The sequence below is a fragment of the Elaeis guineensis genome, chromosome 5 (genome assembly GCF_000442705.2).
Source record: "Elaeis guineensis isolate ETL-2024a chromosome 5, EG11, whole genome shotgun sequence".
NCBI lineage: Eukaryota > Viridiplantae > Streptophyta > Magnoliopsida > Arecales > Arecaceae > Elaeis > Elaeis guineensis.
Genome location: NC_025997.2, coordinates 121,997,607 through 122,022,290, shown reverse-complemented (window position 1 = coordinate 122,022,290; position 24,684 = coordinate 121,997,607). Strand labels below are relative to the sequence as shown.

The window sequence follows — 24,684 nt, the reverse complement described above, 5'->3', positions numbered from 1 at the left end:
CTTCGAGGCTAAAAGAGAAGTATCATCAAACAAAAATGCAAACCGGCCAAAGACATCACTCCCCTTCTCCACTCACACGCACTCACACACGCTCGCATTGGAGTTTGAGGACTCTTTATGGTACTGCAGGCACAACCCCACAAGAAAAAGCAAAGAGAGATTGATAGAATCATTTCCCTCCATCTCATGCTTGCACCTATTCTCTAAAGCAAATCATAGGTTCAGCATTCACTAATGATTTGACTTATTGCTGCGAATTAGAACACAAAAAATGCCGGAATCTATCTATATATATATATATATATAAATGCATAACTTCTAAAAGACAACAATAATACATTATTATATATATTTATCCATAAATGAAAAGCATGAGAGAAAAGAATAACAAACAATAGCTAAAAACATCACCACCGCTGGCAACAAATGACATCAGTACTTCGTAATCCATAAGAGTTACTAGAATAAGCCATCGAAATAGTTCATGAATAAACCATAAAACAAACTAAAACTCTCAAGTCATCTGGCCATGAAAAGAAGCACAAATAATCAGAATTTTTTAATAAGTAAGAATATTGTGACTGTTTGGGGCAATAGAAGAGCGTATCTGTCAACAGAAGGGAGTACATTTACCAAGTCCTAGAAAACAAAGGGAGGAAAAAAAAAAACAAAGTAGGCGCAACAAAACTGTCATCTGAATGGAGGAGCAACAACAAACAAAAGCATACCCTCTTTGATGAAAGGAAGAGGAGGTTCAGGTTGTCCCCACCAGCAACATGGCACAGAGAAAAGGCGTTGGTTAAGTAGTCACTCTCATATTATAAGCGAGCACACTTCACTTCTTTTAACTTTTGGAGCTAAACAATGATACCATCAACAATAACAAGGACAAACAATTGAATGAGAAATCTATTTACATATCTTACTTAAGAGATTAGTTTTGGTAAGCATCCTACTTAGTTTTGAACAGCCGATGACCAGACATAAAAAGATCCTGGATCGTGTATCCAGTTTTGCTCATCAGAGTCCATCTTCATCATGACATCCCACATTTGATCTCCTTTTCGTTTATTTAAATTGCATCATCAAGGAGGCTGCAGATGTAAATAAGAAGGAACCTGGGCTTCTTCAGATGTGGTTCAAGACTTGAAGACCACAAATAAACCTTGATTTCCTAACAAGTCATGATTATTTTTCTTCATTCTTACTCCTCAATCAGTGACAGCAAGCATAAATGAGGAGCGGCTCTGGGCTTTCTTGTTTGCACTTAAGACTTGCAGTACAAAAATCTTCATTTTCAATGACATGGAGTATCCATCTTGTATGGCTTTTAAGAATTATAGATCTGTCACCAACTTTCTCCTTTTCTCAAGCTTCAACTCAGCCTAACCATCTTAGCATGTTTGGTTCACTCAATCTACGACAATCAAGAATGTCATTTATTTAAATGATCCATGGGTCCAGAACTAGCTGTAACGTTTGGTGTGGTCTACAAATAACAGATGAAACCTAATAACAAGGTCAGTTGCACCTTCTGGCATTTCAGATTTATGAAGCTTGGTAAGTAACCCACAGATTCTCCTTACTGCTGGAACAAGGACAGAAAGTGCTAATGTAGCATTCACTATTAGGAGTTTGCAATAGCTATCAGCTGCAGCAGACCTGTTCAGCAAACATGGGTGAGTATATTCATTAGTATCCGGAAACCTGCATAAGCCGATTCTACAGCAGATTAAGCAGAAGTGTAGGTTATGAAATATGATCTGAACTTTTCATGTCAAACTGAAAACTTTCTTGCTTGACAAAAATTTATCAGAATATAAGGTGCAGCTTAAGTCCCAAATAAGGCAATGGCCATGTCCAAATGGCAATGTTAGCGTCAGAACTAAATATAACTGGGCTTGGTTTTATTTGATCTAACTAGGCTTGGTTTAATCATCTGATTCCATATGATTGAGAAAGGAGTACATAAATGAACAGAAATGTCTACATCTAGTTGGCATACAAAAAAGGGGGAAAATCCTAGATAATTTTCCTGAAAAGTAAACTTTTGTTAAGCAGGCAGAACTGAAATATTACAACAACTTGGTTTGTGTTCAACAGACTTGTGGGAAAACCTTGATGAACAGGGTACAACCAGGCGAGACTCATTAAAGCAAACATGGAAAGAAGTGAAACAATGTAGCACATGAAGCTGGGCAAGAGAGAAGTCCATCTGAACAGTCTCTGAAAGATTCCTGACACATCCCAATTGAAGGGTTTGCTTTCTAGGAGTACTGTAATTTTATTAAAGAAAAGAAATCTAGGTTTCTTACTGGGCTTCGACAACTTGAGCTACCTCAGTTTGCATTGGCTGGATATATTTGAGATTTGAGAACACTAGAACAGCAAAAGCAAGCACATGTATAGATATCAGAGAATAGCTAGCAAACAAATTTTGTTGGACAGATTTGCTAAAACAATCAGGGATTTACTTTAATTTCGCTAAGGATTCCACTCAACAAAAAAGATCATACAATGTGTGATGGCCCGGCCCGAATAAGAATCCTAGCCCACCAAAGCCCAAACGAAAAAAAAAAAAAAAAAGAAAACAGAGGAGAAGAACTCCCGAAGGGAGTCTTCTTCCTCCTCTCGCCGGCTCCCAATCGGAGTCGGAAAGAGCCCCCTCCGGCTCTATTTAAGGAGGAGAACCCTCCTCTCTCCCTCTCATCAAGAAATCCCGGGCCAAAACGGCAGAGATCGCCGGAAAATCCTCACGGAGACCCATTCCTGTGCCCGTCCAATTGCTCGCCGGAAAAGCCTCGCCGGCGTCGGAGGTAAGCCTCCTCCCCTTCCTCTCTTCTCCCCTTTCTTTCCCATGCCTGTGTGCACGCTCGCCGGCGACCGGAGTCACCGGATTTTGTTGCGGAAGAAACCTTTATTTTTGCCGTTTTTCTTTGATTTCCGACGCTGGTGATCACCGCCGACCACCGGTTTGGCCCTCCTCTTGTCGTCGAGTCGCCCCCTCCTGCCGACGGCTGCCCCACACCGGTTGCACCGCCGGCCGGCCAGCCAACAGGGGATTGTGAGATCCCCTGTTTCGGCCCAAAGGAACCCACGGGAAGAAGGAAGGAAAAGAAAAAGAAAAGAAGAAGGAAAAGAAAAGAAAAAGAAAAGAAGAAGAAGGAAAAGAAAAGAAAAAGAAAAAGAAAAAGAAAAAAAAGGAGAGAGAGAAGAAAAAGAAGAAGAATAATAATATAATAATAATAAATAGGATTTTTTCTCCTCTCTCTTCCGTGAAGAAAAAGAAAAAAGAAAGAAAGAAAGAAAAAAAAAGAAAAGAAAGAAAAATAAAAAAATAATAAAATATGAGAAAGAAAGTTTCTCTCTCTTCCCTTTCTCTCTTCAGCTTGAACTAGTATTTTCTCTCTCTAGAATTGGACTTTCTCTCTCTAAATTATCTCTCTCCTAAGATTTTTTAGAATCTTGAGAAGAATGATGATGAATTTAAATGATCTTCGTGATGGATTTTTGATCTGTGTTCGTCGGACGGTACACCGACATCCACTTTGATCAGATCAGGTATTTTTAGATTTTATTTCTTATGATTTTATTGAATTATCCACATGATAATTTCAGCATGATTTGATCTGATCGATCGGATTTGTTGAATCATATTGTCTGAAGAATTCAAGATGAATTTTCTCTCTCTAGAATTTTCTCTCTCTAAAATATTCTCTCTCTTGATTGATTCTCTCTCTAAAAAGGTTAGTGAATGAAGAAATTTTTTTTAATAATCCTGATTTGATTCTAATGAAGAACCTTGATCCATGATTGTCAGACAGCGTACTGGCACCCACCTTGATCAGACCATGAATCTTTAGATTTGATCATCCATGATTTCGATCTAGCCATGACTTGATTTGATCATGTTGTTTCACCAATCGAGATATTGGACCAATCGTAATGTTGGATTGTATCACCTGATCAATTCGAATTGTACCTCATGAATTCTCTCTCCTCTAATTATCTCTCTACTTGATTTTATGAAATCGATGAAGAAACCTCGATCCTATCACTTCTTATCCGATTTGATCTGATAGTCAAACTTTGGATCGTTTAGGTCCTAATTAGATTTTGATTAGATGAAATTAGATGATTGGACCCAATCTAAACCATTGAAATATGGTATTCGTATTCTTTCTAATTATTGAAATTGATTCTGTATAGGATTGTGGATGTTTGATCATGAGATATCACGATATGATATACGAACAGAATTTTGAAAGAAAATTTATAGAATTATGTGGATTTATTGGAATGCGTTTGAGGTAAGTAATGTTTCACTTTTTCTAGATTTATCGACAAATTATAATGTATTTTTCTGACATGATTTGTGAAACGATGCATGAATTGGATGAATAGTATTTTGTTATGAAAATATCTTATTTGAAATGTTATGATGAAGCATGATTGAACATATTGATTTCATGATGCATTATATTGATTGATTTCGATACTACATGATTATATGTTTTATTATCGAAATTAGAATATGAAATATGATTTATGAAGAATTATGATATAAGAAATATTATGAATTGACAACCTGACTATGTAAAAGACTCTGCCAATGGGAATATATACGTTGGCAATTAATTTGTCCTGAGAATTTACGTCGTCAGAGAGACCAGCGACAAACCGCCAGAGAGACCAGCGGTTCCGAAGGACTTTGCTGCCAGATGATTCGCAGCTCACCGCAAAAAGATACGCGATGTTATGATCCTGCCACAGGGAAAATGTGATCATAGCTCATGGTTGACGAAAAGAATTTAAGAACGAAAGAAATTGAAATCTGGAAAGAAACTTGAATTTTCGAAAAAGAAATAAATTTGGCATGAATTATATTGCATAATTGGAAATTGATTTCGAATTGATGAACTCTATATGCTTATTTTCTATAAATGATTATTTACTTAAATGCCTGATGAAATCTGTTGAAAGTGATCATTGCTTACTGGGCTATCTAGCTCATTACCTCCTATTTTACTGTTTTTACAGATGTTGAGGAATTAAGATGATACAAGATATGAATGGAAGAGTGATCAGAAGCAGAATCTCTATACTTTTATTTTCGGTTGAAAGTCTTATTGAATTTAATGTAAGGACTATGAATCATTGTTGAATTTATTGAGATATTAAAGAAAAATTTAGGTCGTTATATTTTGGATTTAAATTATTGATTAATTATTCCGCTGTTGTTTTAGGATAGCATGATAAGATGCATTGCATGCTTATGGGAAGAGTTTTCTATGAGTATGCGGCGGTTGCCATGACCCTCGATTCACAATCTCGGGTCGGGGGCGTGACAATTAAAGTGATATCAGCGCATAAGTGGATAAATTATGAAACATAGAATCAGATATAGAATGGGTGTAAGTGGATAGACACTAAGGACATTATGGTGTAGATCTTTGATGATTGTAGTGGGAGAAATCTTTATGAACTTTTGGTTAAATATTGAGATTATGTATGAAAGGATCACAAGAGATTATGACATATAGAATTTGAAATATGATGGATAATCTATTGATCATGATATGATTAGTTAGATTTTGATTGAAAGTAATCATAAAAGGATTGACATAAAATTTTATTGTGCATTATGGTTATTAATTTGATCATTGATTATTCAAGTGAATCGTAAGTTCAAATTCGATGTGAGAATAATACTATGATATTACTTCTATTTGAGAAGTTGACTATTATTGGCAAGATAAAGATTTGACGATAAAATATTGTTTCAGGATGGACTAAGAAAAATCTTTTATGATACTTGATTGGAATATTTATCGAAATTGAATTTGGTATGTGGATCATATATAAAGTGGCATATTAGGATGAATGCATATTTGAGGATATTGCAAAGAAACTTATTTCTTATTGATGAAATCGATTATGAGGTTGTAGAATATTCATCGTACTAAAATCTTTAATCATCATCCTTAGATCTAAATAATGGATCTTATTATGTCTCTTAGAGACTACATGATGTGTATGAAATTTTAATTTAAAAATTTTGTATCTAAGTTGATCAAGAGATTTTCTTATATTATTGTTGAGGTTGTTAATGAAAAATTGATATCTTCAGATTAAGATAAAAGATCTGATTTATATTAACGGATCCATGTGAATTTATAATTTAGAAATTTTGGATTTAAGAATTGATATGGAGTTCCTTTGCTTTTGTTAACGAGGTCCCTAATTGAATCTACTATTAAATGGAGATTTGATTTTTTGAAGCTTGTATGATTGTTATGAAAAGATATTTGATAGATATTGAAGATCCTGATGATAGAAATTTTTAGAAAAAAAAATAATGATTTGAAATTCTTATATATTCTGATTATGTCCAAATTTGGTGGAGCATCGAAAGATTTTTTTTTCGTTGATTTGACTTATAAGAATTTTGATTTGAAAATTATCGAATTGAATTGATATGAGAATTAAGATTTGATTCATATTGATTATAGTAAATCTATATGATGGTTTTAAATATGATATTGGACTCAAGGGTTAATCAAGATTTTTGTACACCAGTAAAAGTATGAATGAGAATCGAAAGTTAATCTTTGACTTCAATTGAAATTTAAAATTTAAAATCATTTCTATTGATAAGATAAAGAAATAATTTGATCAAACTTTTTTTGGTGAACCTAAGAAATTTTGATTGTTAGATCAGAGTATACAGCGGAAGCATGGTAATCTGGATTACTTTGAGTAAGTCAGGAATGTTGATTCTTTGAGTCAAAAAATTATGATAGATGATCTAGTTTGATACAAGAAATTCATTGATATTAGAAAGAATAATATTTTAAAATTTTGAATTATTTTTGATATCCTAATGTGATTTTTAAAAAATAGTGCTTCTACCTACTATGCTACAAAAAAATATTTAACATCCTAATTTTAGGATGAGTGGACCTTTGATTTTTGATTTTAGATTTAGAATATTTAGAGATAAATTTTTTCTATCCTAAAATTGAATTTTACAATTCTCTATTTATTAGGAAGAATTTGAGATCGTTTATTGAATGATGATTTTGATCTTAAATTATTATACTCAAATATTTAGCTCCAGGGTATAATAAAATTTGAAGTTAGAACTCTTTTGATTATTATTATTTCTCTGACTAAATGAAAAAGATTGAGGTTATCTATTGATATTGACAATTGTTCTACAAAAGATGGATTGAAATTATTTATAATTTAATTTGATAATGAATCGATTAATTAAGAGTTATTAATGTTTAGATAAAGAAAATTGATATACTTACTTAGAATAGAGATATTGATTTTGATTATAAGAAAAATATAGTTTTGATTTAGATCAATTTTTGAGTTATTGATTTTATTATGGAATGACTTAATGATAAAATTTGCTTCAAGAATTAGAATATTTAAGAGTTTGAGGGTTTGAGTAAAAAAATTTTGATGACTAGAAATAGTGATATTGATTCAATCAACAATGGTGATATTGATCTTTATGAAATGACTTAATGATGAAGTTGTATCGAGAATTAAAATATCAAAAGTTCGAGAATGAGATTGAAATGATAAATCTTCAACCTTTGAAAGTACGAATAAGAGAAAATATTTTTGAATTTTGATTGATTAGGATATCATCAAATGATTCATAGAAGTATGTTTTTCTATCTTATGATGGGTTGAAATTAAGAGTGATTAATATTTTGAAAAATAAATAAATGATGAAAAATAAAATTCTTATTCAAAAATTAAGATATTGACCTTCTTCTATTCACAAGAAATAGATTTGATTTTAATTTGAGTCATGAGATATTGAACATTAATTTTTACAGAAAATGAGATCTAATTTCAAAATCTTGAAATATTGAAAATCTTTGAGATGTTGATCTTGATAAATAAGAAAATGAATGGTTCCATTTCAGATCAATATTTGATGTATTGACTTTTTTCTTATAAAATGATTTAAGAATGAATTTTATATCAAGAATTAGAATATTGAAATATTTGTGGATGAGATTCAAGTAAGAAACTATGAAGACTCAAGCAAGAAAAATTTCGAGGACGAAATTTCTTTTAGAGGGGAAGAATATGATGGCCCGACCCGAATAAGAATCCCAGCCCACCAAAGCCCAAAGGAAAAAAAAAAAAAGAAAACAGAGGAGAAGAACTCCCGAAGGGAGTCTTCTTCCTCCTCTCGCCGGCTCCCAATCGGAGTCGGAAAGAGCCCTCTCTGGTTCTATTTAAGGAGGAGAACCCTCCTCTCTCCCTCTCATCAAGAAATCCCGGGGCAAAACGGCAGAGATCGTCGGAAAATCCTCACGGAGACCCATCCCTGTGCCCGTCCAATTGCTCACCGGAAAAGCCTCGTCGGCGTCGGAGGTAAGCCTCCTCCCCTTCCTCTCTTCTCCCCTTTCCTTCCCATGCCTGTGTGCACGCTCGTCGGCGACTGGAGTCGTCGGATTTTGTTGCGGAAGAAACCTTTATTTTTGTCGTTTTTCTTTGATTTCCGACGCCGGTGATCACCGCCGACCACCGATTTGGCCCTCCTCTTGTCGTCGAGTCGCCCCCCTTCTGCCGACGGCCGCCCCACGTCGGTTGCATCGCCGGTCGGCCAGCCAACAGGGGATTGTGAGATCCCCTGTTTCGGCCCAAAGGAACCCATGGGAAGAAGGAAGGAAAAGAAAAAGAAAAAGAAAAGAAGAAGAAGGAAAAGAAAAGAAAAAGAAAAGAAGGAAAAGAAAAGAAAAAGAAAAAGAAAAGAAGAAGAAGGAAAAGAAAAGAAAAAGAAAAAGAAAAAAAAAGGAGAGAGAGAAGAAAAAGAAGAAGAATAATAATATAATAATAATAAATAGGATTTTCTCTCCTCTCTCTTCCGTGAAGAAAAAGAAAAAAAAAGAAAGAAAGAAAGAAAAAAAAAGAAAAGAAGAAAGAAAAATAAAATAAATAATAAAATATGAGAAAGAGAGTTTCTCTCTCTTCCCTCTCTCTCTTCAGCTTGAACTAGTATTTTCTCTCTCTACTTTCTTTCTCTAAATTATTTCTCTCTCCTAAGATTTTCTAGAATCTTGAGAAGAATGATGATGAATTTAAATGATCCTCGTGATGGATTTTTGATCTGTGATCGTCGGACGGTACACCGACACCACTTTGATCAGATCAGGTATTTTTAGATTTTATTTCTTATGATTTTATTGAATTATCCACATGATAATTTCAACATGATTTGATCTGATCGATCGGATTTGTTGAATCATATTGTCTAAAAAATTCAAGATGAGTTTTCTCTCTCTAAAATTCTCTCTCTCTAGAATTTTCTCTCTCTAAAATATTCTCTCTCTTGATTGATTCTCTCTCTAAAAAAGTTAGTGAATGAAGAAATTTCTTTTAATAGTCCTGATCTGATTCTAATGAAGAACCCTGATCCATGATTGTCAGACAGCGTACTGGCACCCACCTTGACCAGACCATGAATCTTTAGATTTGATCATCCATGATTCCGATCTAGCCATGACTTGATTTGATCATGTTGATTTCACTAATCGAGATATTGGACCAATCGTAATGTTGGATTGTATCACCTGATCAATTCGAATTGTACCTCATAAATTCTCTCTCCTCTAATTGTCTCTCTCTACTTGATTTTATGAAATCGATGAAGAAACTTCGATCCTATCACTTTTTATCCGATTTGATCTGATAGTCAAATTTTGGATCGTTTAGGTCCTAATTAGATTTTGATTAAATGAAATTAGATGATTGGACCCAATCTAAACCGTTGAAATATGATATTCGTATTCTTTCTAATTATTGAAATTGATTTTGTATAGGATTGTGGATGTTTGATCATGGGATATCACGATGTGATCTACGAACAGAATTTTGGAAGAAAATTTATAGAATTATGTGGATTTATTAGAATGCGTTTGAGGTAAGTAATGTTTCATTTTTTCTAGATTTATCGACAAATTATAATGTATTTTTCTGACATGATTTGTGAAACGATGCATGAATTGGATGAATAGTATTTTGTTATGAAAATATCTTATTTGAAATGTTATGATGAAGCATGATTGAACATATTGATTTCATAATGCATTATATTGATTGATTTCGATACTACATGATTATATGTTTTATTATCGAAATTAGAATATAAAATATGATTTATGAAGAATTATGATATAAGAAACATTATGAATTGACAACCTGACTATGTAAAGGACTCTGCCAATGGGGACATATACGTTGGCAATTGATTTATCCTGAGGGTTTACGTCGCCAGAGAGACCAGCGACAAACCGCCAGAGAGACCAGCGGTTCCAAAGGATTTTGCTGCCAGATGATTCGTAGCTCACCGCAAGAAGATACGCGGTGTTATGACCCTACCACAGGAAAAATGTGGTCATAACTCATGGTTGACGAAAAGAATTTAAGAACGAAAGAAATTGAAATCTGGAAAGAAACTTGAATTTTCGAAAAAGAAATGAATTTGGCATGAATTATATTGCATAATTGGAAATTGATTTCGAATTGATGAACTCTATATGCTTATTTTCTATAAATGATTATTTACTTAAATGCCTGATGAAATCTGTTGAAAGTGATCATTGCTTACTGGGCTGTCTAACTCATTACCTCCTATTTTACTGTTTTTACAAATATTGAGGAATTAAGATGATACAAGATATGAATGGAAGAGTAATCAGAAGCAGAATCTCTATACTTTTATTTTCAGTTGAAAATCTTATTGAATTTAATATAAAGACTATGAATCATTGTTGAATTTATTGAGACATTAAAGAAAAATTTAAGTCGTTATATTTTGGATTTAAATTATTGATTAATTATTCCGCTGTTGTTTTAGGAAAGCATGATAAGATGCCTTGCATGCTTATGGGAAGAGTTTTCTATGAGTATGCGGCGGTTGCCATGACCCTCGATTTACAATCTCGGGTCGGGGGCGTGACACAATGAGAGCTCAAGCCCAAAATAAGGTTAAAGCTACCAAAGTGGTAAAAGGTTTGCTCCCTAAAGACATCAACTGTGCCTTCACCGAAAACAAAGATGTCAGTTGTGCCCTCTAACAAAAGGGAGTTTTCCATGTTGAGTGAAGCATGTTAACCTGTCATATATCCAAGGCACCCTATAAATTCAAGTGGGAAGCACATGATCAAAGACCAATATAGTCTCACAACTCCTCTTCCTAGAGATCATGAGGGTTAAACAGCATGTTATACATCTAAAGTGTAACTAAATTATGCTTTGCTTATGCAAACATGTAAGGCTTAATTATAAATAGATGACAAATAGTTGGGGCACCCAAGCAGCCCTTTAGGAGCTCTTACTGCAGTAGAAAAATTTTATGCATGATGAGTTGAGTTTTGACATAACTTAGTCCATGTTTGCTAAAAAGGACCACTTATGTTGACCTGAAAAGTTTCAAAGAAAGGAAACAAGATATTTTGAAAGTTTAATTTTCCTTGACTGAACTAATTGGGCCTTGCCTAACCAAAATGAAAAATTTTAGTAGAATAGAAAAGAGTGAAATGACTTTGATTAATTTCTCAGCTATATGAAGTACTATTTAACCAACGTGCTTTGATGCAAGCATATGAATATCCTGAAAACTTAGGTGTGTAAAGAGAAAATTTATAGAGAAAGGGATCGATGGGACATGCTAACCAAGAGCAAAGCAATCTTTAAGTGATCTCTCAAAGGCCATGTACCCAGGAGACTGGCAGGGGCAAAAAACCAGGCACTAATGATATGCAGGGATCAAAATATGGTGCTGACCACCCACTTGTTTGACATGTAACGTGGTACATCATAGTGACACAGCACATGGGTAGCACTGAGCAGGCACTGGCTGGTGCCAGCTAGGCATCTGTTGGTTCAGGTGGCTTCGTGCCAGTTCACCCATATACTGGTGTTCGGGAGTGATGACTGCCTGTTCATGGTTCATATGGCATGTACCATCTGGGATTAGTGGCTCCTCAATCCCTCATGGCATGCTAGAGTAGACAGAAAGGATCATTTGTGACATACAATGGCCTTCATATCAAAAAGAGTTGGTCAAAAATGCCTACAGCAACTCACAAATGTAATGCCCAAAAAGGGGTCTCTGTGACATATAAAAATGATTGGAAATGGAATACTGAGTACAACAAATTCATATTTGGGTTAAGTCCAAAATCCTTGATGTCAGAAATTTAGCACATGGTGGATCAAACAATCAAATCTGTCCGTATTTAGTTCGAGAGAACTTAATGTAGCAGTTATTAATTCAAGCAATAGATAGTTACATATGCACCATGACTGATGCAGAAACCTTAAATCAGTTACAGTCAGATTATGTGAAAAAATACAGATTGTTTAAGACTTCAATAACATTTTTGCAAGCAGACATACCCATCGCACAAGGAAGCAGATAACAGAGAGTCTCATGTATAGGGGCAAAAAAATAAAAAAAACAAGAATTAAACAAGGGAAACAACTGTGACAGAAATTACTACAGATATTTAGCAGCTAAACTTTATAAACATTATCAAATCTATTTTGTTGGCTTCCAAATGACATCAATCATTTTTATAATAGGGTAAAGCCTAGTTAATGGTGGTGCTATGAATCCACTCTCAATAGCCATCCAGTTTTCCTCAGGTCCCACCCTTCAATCTTACCACACTCTTTAGGCTTTCATATTAAAATAGTGCCCTCCTACGATCACCTTATGTCAACCTTCCTATATATGAATAAATGACACCTATCAATTCATCTATCTTCTAGTGAGACAATCTCTACTCTTCCTTGGACATGCTCTTCTACTATGTCCTTCCTAACTTTACTCCATCATTGCCCAAGCATTCTTGTTCCATCATTCACCTTTGCAGGCACCGACTTTGTTACCCAAGATTCAGATACATATGAATATTACTTGCATAAAAAAGGAGTAATTTGCCAGATTTTATTTCTTTTATATGCATATGAGCACAATCAACAACAGCTTTAAAATTTGTCAGACCTTTTTTCTTTTATATGCATTGAGGAGGGGGGGGGGGGGGGGGGGGGGGAGGACGGGACATAAACAAATAGAAAAAAAGATAATACAAGACATTCCCAACCAGATAAACCTACCCAAACAATCTCAAATAACAACAGAAACATAAACAAGTAAGAGGAAAGAACCACATTCCTAGGCAGCTCACCATCAGTTATCATCAATTGCATGAAGAGGGTCATGCATGAGAAAGGATGAAATTTTATATGTACTGAAGATGTGAAGCCTGATTCGCATTGTTGACACGTCCTCTACTAGCTTTAGCTTCTGGGTTGATTAGTTAGTTAGCATGGTATCAGAGCATAGGTTTGCTGGAGGTCATGTGTTGGAATCCCCTCGATCCTAATTACTGAATTAACCCAATTGTTATCTCGACTCATTTCAATCATTGTGGTCCCTCCATGTTCATGGTGTAGGTTGCCCCATGGCTGGTGGTTGTTAAGCTTGATACACATTGTTAACCCAGCTCTACCAACTTAAGCTTTGGGGTTCAATTGGTTAGCTAAAAGAAGAGATTCACAGCACAAAAGAGAGCAGGCTTCAAGGTCTAAGATGCATATGCCTAGATCTGTAGAAAAGTATATTTTATGTTCAAATATAAGCCAAAAAAGGCACGGTTCATGAAATGCTGCTCAAGTTGCAAAGTCATTTTCATATGACTTATCAACATCTAGACTTTAATATTTCTAATAGTTAAAACTTCAGCTTAATTCTTCTCCTTCACTTAAGCTGTAGAAGCCCTTGCAAAAGCTAAATCATGAGATGGTTGCATCTGATCAAGGCACTCTGCTTTTTTTAAAAAAACTCTTACTTTGTCCCTTATGTATATTAATGTCAACATTAGGAAAAATGCTTTATTTTCTGCTAATTGATATGAATTACTTGTTAGAAATATTGGGAAAGAAATGCTCACATACAATTGGAAAGGTTGATCTAGGAGGTGGCTCTGTCCATATGGCTTATGCTATAGAAGCCCTTGCAAAAGCTAAATCATGAGATGGTTGCATCTGATCAAGGCACTCTGCTTTTTTTAAAAAAACTCTTACTTTGTCCCTTATGTATATTAATGTCAACATTAGGAAAAATGCTTTATTTTCTGCTAATTGATATGAATTACTTGTTAGAAATATTGGGAAAGAAATGCTCACATACAATTGGAAAGGTTGATCTAGGAGGTGGCTCTGTCCATATGGCTTATGCTATCTCCAATGAGGCTGCCACAAATACTCCAAATATCTCAAAAGAAAAGGATTTATATTTGATCAGACAATTCCTTAGTGGAAACAATTTCTATGATTATTGACACAGCCTAGGGCCACATTTCGAAGGAAAGAGAGGTTGAAGACACACGGAACAAAGAAAAATGGTAAAGAGAAGAAAAAACTCTCTTCTCTAGAATTTTATTTCAATAACTCGAATAAACTGATTACAACATTGGTTCGGGTAAATAAACTAAAAATCCTGATTTAATTACAAGAAGGAATTCTAAACAAAATAAAACGAAGAATAAATCAAAACTAGACTCCATGTCAGATTGGGACTCTTGCGCGCTTCAATTAACCTGTCAGACGATTGAATTAGGCTCCAAAATTCACAGTGACGGCGAAGTGACCAGCCTCGTAGAGCTCGTAAAGAGCTTGTCGGAATGGGGTCATAATAGCGATTCTGACATCGGATGAGAAAGATACGATCGTTCTAGCTCGATAGTGTCGAATCAACTGAGTCGGGATGCGGTCAACTAGATTTTCGTTCCTTTCAAATTCTGTCCCTCGAATCTAGGTATGGATCAGCCAGGACATCTGCATCATCCTCTCCAGACTGAAAAGAACTCATCCTCAACTTAGAAATCTCCTTATCTAATGAATCACCTGCATAAGGAATTAGATGCTTCACGTTGAATAGATCAAAGATTCGAAGATGGCTGGGCAGCTTCAGCTGATAGGCATTATCGTTGATCTTCTTAATTATCATGAGGACGCCTATTTTGTGCTGACTCAATTTATTGTATTCTTCAACTGGATACCAAACCTTGGTCAGAACAACCCATACATAATCGCTGACCTAAAAAATTCTTCTTTCGGTGCTTGTCCGCGGCCTCTTTGTATTTGGCGTTACTGGATTTAATCTATTTTTTGACTAACTGATGGATAGCTTGAACTTCTTCAGCCCAATTTTTAGCTTTCGCACTGGGTCGCCCATTGGAAGTGATAGGAGTTAAGTCTAGAACACTGCTCGGGTTCGATCCATAGATATTCTGAAATGGGTTGTAGCCTGTGGTTTGGTTCATTGAACGATTGAAGGCGAACTCAACCTACGTTATGGCCAAGTCCCACTGCTTCGGGCGCTCACTAGCAAGACTCAATAAATTTTTCAAGCTCCTATTGATGGACTCGATCTGATCATCTGTCTGAGGATGATAGGTTGAACTGAATGGTAAGATTGTGCCCAATTTTTTCCACAGGCTCCTCCAGAAGTGGCTCATGAATTTTGTATCTCGATCTGATGTAATGGACATGGGCACTCTATGAAGACACACAATTTTCTTGAAAAATAGTTAAGCAACATTTGAGGTATCCATGGTCTTACGACAGACGATGAAGTGAGCCATCTTCGAAAATATGTCTATCACAACCAACATGGAATAGCACCGTCTCTGGGTCATAGGTAGTCCTAATATGAAGTCCATACTGATCTTCTCCCATGGATGATTTGGAACAGGTAAAGGAGTGTATAGTCCAGCATTCATCGCCGTCCCTTTCGATACTTGGCAGATCCGACATCGCTCCACAAATCTGGTTACATCATGCTTCAATTTTGGCTAGTAGTATTTGCTATGGATCAGCGTGAGAATCTTGTCTCCACCAAACTGGCCTTCATTATGAAGTTTCTGTACAATCTTCTCCTCCAAAAAGCAATAAAAAATATAGAGTTGCACACCTCGAAACAAAAATCCATCATGCAATTGGAAATCAGCTCGATCATAAGAATGTACCTCCTGTAGAATTCGGCCAAAATCTGGATCGCTGGCGTAAAGGTCCTTCAAGGTATCAAATCCGATTCCACCACACGAAGAACTCTCAACAGCTTGGCTATCCTGCTTAGCGCGTTTGCTACTCAATTTTAAGTACCGGATTTGTGCTTCAGAACAAAATGAAATTCCTACAAGTAATTCGCCCACTTGATATGCCTGCGGCTCTACTTTTCTTGTTTATTGATGTATTTCAGGGCTTCATGATTGATGTATAAGATGAACTCCCTCTATACCAAGTAATGACGCCACTGTCGTAGCACGCTGATCACCGCATAGAACTCTATATCATAAGTTGAATAATTCAGCTTGGACCTAGATAATTTTTCGCTGTGGAAGCAAACAAACCGCCCCTCTTGACTAAGAACTCCATCCACCCCAGTGGAAGATGCATCACACTCCACCTCGAAGATTTTAGAGAAATCTAGAAGGGCGAACATTAGTAGAGATGGTCTTTACTTTCATTTCCTCGAAGGTAGCTTGCACCTCGGGTGTCTACTGAAATCGTCTTCCTTTCATGCAATTAGCATTGGAGACATCACAGAACAGAAACCTCAGATGAATCTACAGTAGAAGGACACCAGGCCGTGGAAACTACGGACTTCGAAAATGTTGCGCAGCACTGGCCAATTATGAATAGCCTGCACCTTGGATGGATCAGCTGCCAGCCCCTTGGAAGAGACGATATAGCCCAAAAAGGTTAGGTTATTCGCCATAAAGCTGCACTTCTTGGGCTTGGCGAATAACTTCTTCCTCAGTGTGTTAAGAACCTCCACAAGATGCTGCAGGTGATCATCTAAAGTAGGGCTGTAGATAAGTATATCATCAAAGTAAACCACAATGAATTTACTGATGTATGGCTGCAGCACATGGTTCATTAGTCTCATAAAGGTGCTCGGCACGTTGGAAAGCCTGAACGGCATCACCAGCCATTCATACAAGCCCTCCCTTGTCTTGAAGGCTATCTTTCACTCATCCCCAAACTGGATGCGCAATTGATGGTAGTCACTTTTCAGGTCGATCTTGGTGAATACCTTGGCTCCAACAAGTTGATCAAGCATGTCGTTTAGTCTCGAAATCGAAAATTGATATTTGATGGTGATTCGATTAATGGCTCGACTGTCTATGCATATGCGCCACGAACCATCCTTCTTTGGAACTAGCAAGGAGGCACTGCGCACAGACTCATGCTCGGATGGATGTACCCCTTGTCCAGTAGCTCCTGAACCTGCCACTGCAATTCCTGATATTCAGCCGGACTCATGCGGTACGTCAATTTATTTGGTAGACTCATCCCAAGAATAAGGTTGATGTGGTAATGAATATCTCTTTCTGGTGGTAATCCTACAGGCAAATCTTCAAAAAAAAACATCAGCAATTTTTGAAGGATAAGACATACTGGGGGTGGGGTGTCTCGCTCAGCAAGCTTGCCCTTTTCCACCACCGCTAGTAGGTAGCTGGCCTCCATTCCTCCTTTAGACAGGCATGCTTTGTCAGAAGATTGATGCTAATCTTCGATTTTGGTTTAGGTAGATCTTCTTCCTTCATCGGTGCTAGGATGATCTTCTAATTATCTTTCTAGAATGTATAAGTATTTTGATGGCCATCATGGATAATACTATGGTCATACTGCCATGGCCTCCCCAGGAATAGATGACAGGCATCCATGGCTATGATGTCGCACCATACGCTGTCGAAATACTTCTATCCGATAGAAAAAGACACAAGATAGCGACTATCGACAACGACTTTGCTCCTTTTTCTGAACCATGATAGTTTATAGGGCCGAAGATGTTTTTCTATTGACAGGTTCAGTTTTGTGACGGCTTTCTGGGAGATGACGTTCTCACAGCTGCCGTCATCAATGATCACTTTGCAGACTTTTTTTACAATGGTACAGTAGGTATGAAAAACTTTTGTCTGTCTCCAGTCATCTTTTTCTTCTTTCCTCGAAACTAGCAGACTTTTTCGAACAACTAGAGCCTCTCCACTATCCCCAAATAATAAAGAATCATCCTCCTTTTCGCCGCCCTCATCATAGGTAGTCTCCTCCTCATCGGGCAGTGATTCTTCTTCAATCAGCAATTATTTCTTAGGCCATCCAATAGGCTTTTTGCACTCATTCTGTATATGCCCTATTTCACCACAATTATTACACCTCGGTATGGAAGATCCTGTCGGGGCTGATTTCGTGGGTCTCATATCAACACGAACATGAGGGTTAGTGGTTGTATTGCATCGGAGTTGGTTTTTTGTTGCTTGATTGCTTCATTGGGACGGATCAGATCTGGATATAGGTTTGTGTCGCAGCTGCTCCTTAGCAACAGCAGCACGATGATAGACTTCTTTGACCGTCCATAAGGTGTGGAGTCTCAAGGCATCCTAGATCTGTTGCTTTAATCCCCTCAGGTACCTCGCCACCATCTGTTCCTCGTTCTCTGTGAGGTCGTTCCTAGCCACGAGTTGGTAGAATTCTTCCGTGCAATCATCCACAAATCTAAGATCTTATCACAAATTCTGCAGGTGCTGGTACAAGGACTGCGTGTAGTTAAAGAATAAAAACTACCCCCTCAACACCTTTTTCATCTTTTGCATCTTTTTCAGTCCTGAATTTTTGGTTTGCCCCGCTCTCTCTGATTTTCTTCAAATGTTGCCACCATACAGAAGCTCAATTTGTCAATTTTAAGACAACAAGTTTTATCTTTTTATCATCAGGTACCCCCTTGTACTCGAAGATGCGCTCGATCTGATCCAACCAATCGAGGAACACCTCCATTTGTAGACTATCTAAATATTCAAGCAGATCTATTCTGATGAAATCGAACCAGCAGATTGGATGCTCGAACAAATCACCTCATCCTTTAAGCCAGTGTGTGGGAGCAATCCTATGGAAAGGATTCTCAAAATCTGAAGCTTCATCCTTTGATCTGCGATCTTCTGGATTCACCTCAAAGCTTGCCAGTCGGGTTTCCAACTGCATAAGACGCGCAATCAAATCCGCCACCTGTCTCCTCCAATCTTCACACTCCAACATCAGGTTCCGTTCCCATTGCGTGATTTCATCATGAGCTGCCGTCGCCTGATTCGCAGGTTGGTTTTTCTTGCGACCACTACCCGTCATCCAGACTGCAGGGAAGAATCTTCGCTCACAGATCTGCTACACTCTGATACCAACTGATGCAGTCTAGGGCCACATTTCTAAGGAAAGAGAGGTTGAAGATGCATGAAACAAAGAAAAACGATAAAGGGAAGAAACTCTCTTCTTTGGATTTTTTTTTTCAATAACTCCAATAAATTGATTACAACGTTGGCCAGAAGACCTTATTTATAGACTAAAAGTCCTGATTCAACTACAAGAAAAAATTCGAAAAAAAACAAAACAAAGAATAAATCAAAACTAGATTCTATATCGGACTAGGACTCTTGTGTGCTCCCATCGACCTGTCAGACGATTGAATTAGACTCCAAAATTTTCGGTGACTGCAAAGCACCAGCCTCGTAGAGCTCAAAAAGAACTTTTTGGAATGGGATCATAATAGCGATTTTGACATCGGATAAGAAAGTTATGACCGTTTTGGCTCAACAGTGTCGAATCGGCTGAGTCAGAATACAGTCAACTAGATTTTCAACCCTTTCGGATCTTATCTCTCGAATTCAGGTACCGATCAGCCAAAATGCCTGCATCAATTATGCTCAAAGGTTTGACTTCTTTTCTTCTTCATTTCACTTCGTCTCTATCTGGGTTATGATTAGTTACTTAACATCAGGTGACTACTGACCTTGAAACTAAAAAGATATAACTTCTCATTCCTCAAATATTGAATTTACACATAATATGGTTCTTGATTAATCTTGCAGTTACTTGCACTATAGATTATTGAATGCACAAGTAGAGATTCTGAAGGCCAGGCATGACCCTTGTAGCTATTGCATCTCAGGAGGCTATACAAGTATGTTTCTGACTTCTAATTACATAGTTTGCCTACAAAATTATGTTGATAATTCTCATATCCATTCATCAGATAGATCTATAACATATATGGAACAAACAATGGTTTTGTTTCCAACTTATGTTGATGTTTTTTTTTTACTCCTATGATTATTTGAGGCCATTCATTTTCAGCAGACTGAGGACAGTAAAGCCACATAGCAGTCTGCTAATTGCTACTTCAAGAATTCTTGCCCTTGAGCATCTATTTTAAACGGATCATATGTTTAATTGTTGAAACTCTTGATAAATCACATGTCCTTGGAATTTCAAAGTTCACAGTGTTTGCTAGTAAAAGCAGTGAACGTCTCTTCTTTGCAACCAACAAAGTGATTGAGCAGAAACTAAAGCCAAGAGGTGCATAAACTTACAAGATATTATAACAGATCAGGTGATGGGGCTTACTTTATGATCATATCTCGTACATTTCATAAAATGTCTTGCATAAATGAATTACTAAGCTGGAGCCGATTTGCAGGTTTTGCTCCACAGCAAGCTCAATTACTTTGATGGAGGCTTTGTACTTTTTAGACCAAGAAACTGAATCTAAGATGGCCAAAATAGAAGAGCCTGAACAATTTCAGTTTCCATTCCTGCTGCTATGATTTCTTAATATGTTAACAAAAACTTCTGGTGTTTTTCGTGAACTGTACAGTGCTTTGGTTTCACGTTAAAGGTCTATTTTTATCAAATGTTGGACTGGTGCAGCTAAAAATCCACCTATCAAGGAAGCAATAACATAAAATAACTACACATTTGGTGGTGTGTGGAATGATGGAGGTGCAGGTTAGCAGAAGAACCGATATGTGGCACCTTTCTTCTATAATAGAGCTGCTAAGGTGACACAATCTTAGTCTTCTCTAAAGATAGCCATATAAACACCATTTTCCAATTTTGTGTGTTAACCTACTTAGATTGGAATTATAGACTCCAACAAGCCAAATGCTAAAGCTGCCTGTGAACTTCAATAAGGCTCCTAAGATTGCTAGCAAATTGAGGCTCAGGCGAGCCAATGTCCCCCATTCTAACATTGCACAGGATGACTTTCCATCCATATGCATGAACCTTGTTCATCTGTAGATGTTACTTGTGCATGGATTTGGTGACCATCAAAAACATGTTGAGATTTTATGCTAATTTTTTTTCAAAAATGAAACATGTCCTCCCATACTGGTTTTCTAATGATAGGATTGGACCATAGCAGGGGATCACAGTGAAGTATGGAAATTCCATATATGGCATGCACAGCCCCTAGGTTGTGCCATTTAGGTTGTCTCAATGGAATGACTAAACTTGCAATGAAGAATTGTCAATGCTTTTGGCTTGTTTTTGATTTATTCAGCAACTAGAGTCCTGGCCTATGAATGCAGCAAAGGTTTGTTGATTCAGCCTTATTACTTGAGTATTGATGTCAAGCCATACTTAATGTACTGTTTGCATGGAGCAAGCTTGTCTTTGAATCAATTGACACTCCATTTCCAGTTTATATAAACTGACATTTGTGGCAATTGCTTACTTATTGTTTTGTACATGGAATAGAGAAGGTTTGATATGATATTGAATTTCTCTGAACCTCAGAGCTTGGACAATACAAAAGCATCAATTTGGTATCAGTACTAGTAAATCTTTGGATGGTTACAACTATAGTTCTTACAGATGGCTGCCTAGGAACATTGGCTACTGCATGGCTCATAGATAGGCCTCCAAACTCTTAGATGAGCCTCGCCTAAACTATCATGGATATATACTTACACATACAAAAAGATCCACATGTACATTCATGTGTACATGTAATGATACCTGTACTATATATACATCAATGAATAAATTTGTTCTATATATGAATTCATATGTAGAAATGTAATATTAGTTTTATATGAAATCATATGTAGAAATATAACATTAGTTTTGTATAGGTAAAAACATATATGTGCAAACACACAAACACGTGTGTGTACCTATAGCTACATTTCAAACGTGTATGTATCTAAATATGTACATGCACAAATAAATATGGTACAAAGTATTTTCTTGCAATCTTTTTCTTACATGACACATATATATGAGAGACAAACTTTTGATTAAAACTCAAAGAAAAATTATAATGTTTATTAAAAATATGACTCAAAATTAAGTGTTAAACAAGTAAGCATGAAAAGGATCTTTCATCAACAATATCAACCTTAGCTCCAATCTCTAGCAGGATAGACAACTAAAGAAGCTTGACAAACTCCAGAACTTGAGCTAAAACAACAATAATAATATATGTTATTACTTCTATTACATTTATTATGAACTCAGTATAAATTTAACAAACTAAAAATATAGCTTGAAAGTTCAACAAATTATAAGATAACCTTAAAGTGTCTTGAATCTTGATTGTTTATGTTCTCAATGTATGTTTCAAGGTATGTTAAAATATTAACATTGTGAAATAGTTCAAAAATCTAATTATGAAAATGAAGTAAGTGAATCAAAGAATAATTTGAGAAAAAATTTTACCAAGCCTGTCAATTAGGTGATTGACCAGGCTATAGGCTAGTCTATCACCAAGAGTCATCTAGGCTATTTGACAACCATGGTTACAACATATATGAAAGGCATACTATTTTACAAACATTTCCACTAAGATAGGGGGAAAGCCTTTGCGTAGCATCATGTGGCCCACGGCTGCTGAGGTCTTAAATTTGGTTGTGTTTCCTTGGAAGCCAAATGTCCATCTCTACCTCTAGATGAACCACATCTTCTAACCCTTTACTCCACTCAGCCATCTCCTCTAGTATATCAATAAATGCACCCACCAATTTAATCCTAATGTTACATAAAATATAAATGTAAGGAATCAAGCTCCAACCTCTAAAATGCTTCTCTGGATCTCCTAGCATCACTTCTCCCTTTTTCATATTCTGAATTCCTCTGTGAAAACCCACTTATTGTAAATCTCGTATCCACGACATTTAGCTCATCTCCATAATTGCCCCAGATATCATACATCAGTGAAATCCCTTTACTGTACACCCTAACTAAGATATATTAATAGGCTCTCTTTCTAGCCCACCCAGATCAGTGGGCCTTTCCTCATAATTGACTACCCTATTCTAGAAGACGAGCAACTTCGAGCTAACCTTCCTATTGCAGCAAGATAGTTCAAATATCTATTTGAAAAAAAAAAAAGCAAATTTAACCTTCCCAGTTCACAGTACCATCACACTTTTTCTTTTCTTTTCTTTTCTTTTTTTTGTCCCCCTCCTCAATCCAAACCATCCTTTATAACATAAGATGATCGGTTAATCACATGCGCTCTGATAGCAAGTTTTCTAAGAACTATTCAATTTTCCGTCATCTGTAAACAGTCAGCTCCTTAGCAACTCAAAATGTTGGAATTGGAAAATTGAAAAAATAGAGTAAAATCACAAGGAAAACAAGACCCAAAAGCATCTGTACCATTCCAATCCAAAATGATCAACTTGAGCACAAAGATATTATCAACCAAATTTGGAGACCGTTTTATGATACTAAATGCCTGATACAGGGAAAGGGAGAAGAGCATACTAACGAGACATGATACAAGTCGCATCGCGAGGCCTTTTGTCTACTTATCGTGACGCCCAAGGCGAGAACACGTAGAAATTAGGGTTCCGGTGGGCGGCGAGCATGCCGGTGGCTGACCAAACGCGCGGCGGGAGCGCTGATTTGGGCCTTCTGGAAGAGGCGTTCAGACTTGCGCTGCATAGGAGAGTTCACTTGTTGAGATCTGTGCCTCTGCATCCGGAGGCAAATTTACTGATTTAATATTTATTTTTAAAAAATTATTAAAATAATATATTTTTAAAAATATTTACCAAACCACCGTCCAAAACCAATGCTGGCACATATCTCAACAAATGAACTCTTCTATCAATATCCATGCTGGCATGGATCTCAACGTTGGTGGATACATGGGATGCTCTAGAAAAAGATATGGCAATGCCTACTATAAGAAGGCTCATGCTGGCGAGCATTGCTAGAATATCATGCCTTCATGGGATGTTGCCCAGATCTCATGCTGATAAGTATGTCGGTGGCTGACCAAAAGTACGATATTGAGATTTACTGTAGTCTTGCTGTCAGCATAGATATACAGCATGAATCACCCTAGCTCTATAAATCGTCCTGACATAGAATGACTTTGTAACTCATCCTAGTGTAGGACAACTATTTTAAGTTATAATATTATATTATAATATTATATTATATTAATATTTTATATTAATATAATATAATTATATAATAATAATATTATAAATTATATAGTAATATATTATATTAATATATAATTATATTATTTTTTTATTATATATTATTATAATGCAATATAATATATTATAATATTATATTATATCAATATTTTATTTTAATATAATATAATATATATAATATAATATTATTATATATATAATATAGTGTAAAATATTATAAATATCAATATACAATTTATGATATTATATTATTATACATTATTGTATTATATAATATTATATATAATATAACATTATTATATTATATATAATATATATCATATAATATTATTATATATTATATAATATT

General features: G+C 36.1%; 1 long non-coding RNA gene across 2 annotated transcripts; it reads right to left on the bottom strand.

Moving 5' to 3' along the window:
- Positions 1–537: 537 nt before the first annotated feature.
- On the bottom strand, positions 538–24,022 carry LOC105046066 (uncharacterized). 2 transcript variants are annotated; one of them, XR_832193.3, is made up of 2 exons: positions 23,650–24,022; positions 538–1,662 (listed from the first exon to the last, which is right to left on the bottom strand). It is a non-coding gene; the product is annotated as an uncharacterized lncRNA (long non-coding RNA). The 2 variants fall into 2 exon arrangements; XR_002164715.3 differs by having other exon boundaries at positions 23,654–24,022.
- Between the last annotated feature and the right edge of the window lie 662 nt (positions 24,023–24,684).